At 41.3% G+C, this 1,826-nt stretch overlaps 1 pseudogene; it reads right to left on the bottom strand.

Annotated features, from left to right (window-relative positions):
• The window catches only part of LOC109475440, a 6,133-nt pseudogene continuing 4,307 nt past the window's right edge, over window positions 1–1,826 (bottom strand).

Here is a 1,826-nt window from a genome sequence, read left to right on the forward strand (position 1 = left end):
TTACAGGTACCTTTGGTTCCACAGCTTTAACCTGTCTCTTATCTAATCCCACATTTTGTCATACTTGATTCTAGCAAACAGAATTTCTGTCGAAGTCAGGGAAAGCAGTGAATGACCTACCAGCAGAAAAAGTGAACAAATCTGCCTCCCTGAAAACTGCTACTAGTGAGTGGACATCCTGGGTTAGGCTGGCACTGTGGTGATACCCAGAAGGGTTCACAACCCCAAGCTCTTCGTCTGTTTGCAGGAGAATCTATTTTAGGCACCCCAATGACCTACTGATTCTGTCAGCACTACGCTCAGTCAAATTTGGCCCCAGTCCCTTCAAAAAAGATTTTAGAAAGTTATTCAAGTGTTCTAGGCGCAAGTCCAGAGGGATGTTCTTGCCCTTCCCTCCGTTCCTGTTGAAAAACCTATTCCATGTAAGCCTGTGGGCTTTCGCCGGTGTCAGAATTGCGTTGACCTGTACAGTCAGTAGCAAGGTGCTGTATGCATACTGTGTGTGACCATATGCATAGTAATACAGCAGTGCCACTTTGTACAACTTAAGCAACCTTCCTCAGTCTCCCTCCCTGACAGCATCTTGCATATCCTCAAGGAAGAGTCCAAAACTAAGCCTTGCCTCCGTGTGCTGTTTTTTGTAGTCACGAGGAGGTGGCTTAGATTTGGACTCTTCCTCCTCATCTGCTACTGGCTCACCGAAATCAAGGCCGTGTACATTCCTTTCATGTTTGAGCCAAGACTTAACATACACAAAAGTGCGTGGACAGCCTGGTTCACGGCAGTTATGTCGTTGCCTCTGTTTGGGCATTGACTCCTGGGCCGGCATGGAGGTCTGTCAGGTTACTGACCTCTGCTGTCATGACGTGCTTGTCGACAATCTGGGCGACTTGGTCGTACAGCCATGTTCTCTTCACTTCCTTTGAGCATTCCGTCACGTAAGGTGGAATCTCTGGCTCGTCTAGTAGGACAATAGAGAAATGTTGATTTCAGTAATCACAGTTAGCCAGTTGTTACAAAAACTGTGGTGGTCTATGTAAATAATCACATCCTTTGTAACTCAAAAACAGGTTTAGAACATATCATGTACAATCTGTGACAAGGTGTTATAGAAAGTTGAAGGAAACATGATATTATAAAAATAAATGATACAGGATATCTGTGAATGATTCTAAGATAATATTGCCATTGAACTGTTCAACAAACCATGTACAATCTGTGGCAAATACTAGTACATCTTTAAGTGTATGGTGGAAGGGAAGGGAACAATGTCATAATAGTACAGAGAGTACATTATTGTGATTCTTTATTAATAATACATGTATTATGATTCACCTTCTATATTCTCCATGGCAAAGTGGTCCAAACTTGGAGCTATGAAGAGTGCACAAGTCTCCTTGTACACAGCTTCCTTGAAGGCATTGTATGCTGCATGAGGCCCCTTCTTGGCATTGCTGTTCCGTAGCTTGTTGAGGTTAGCGTAGAATGTGCCGATGTCTCGTGAAGACGCCTCTTTGCAGAAGACTTTGCAGTATGTCTGAAATTAGATATGAATTACGCATTAGTACTGTACATTTCTACTATATTGACATTGAAACCTGTACTGAAAAATGCACCAATTTCATCTTTTGAAGAAATAATATGTTCCATAGGAGGGTACAAAATAAATCTATAAAAGAGTGATGAAAATTTACTCATTGTTTGTTTGATGAATTTTTTTTACCATCAGTGTCTCAAATACAGCAGAACACTAACATAAATATCAGATAACTGTTTTGAAATGGACATGGATGACTGCTTTCACTCTGGTAAGTATATATATATAT

This window comes from Branchiostoma belcheri, unplaced genomic scaffold, assembly GCF_001625305.1.
Source record: "Branchiostoma belcheri isolate BF01 breed outbred unplaced genomic scaffold, Haploidv18h27 scaffold103, whole genome shotgun sequence".
Classification (NCBI taxonomy): Eukaryota; Metazoa; Chordata; class Leptocardii; order Amphioxiformes; family Branchiostomatidae; genus Branchiostoma; species Branchiostoma belcheri.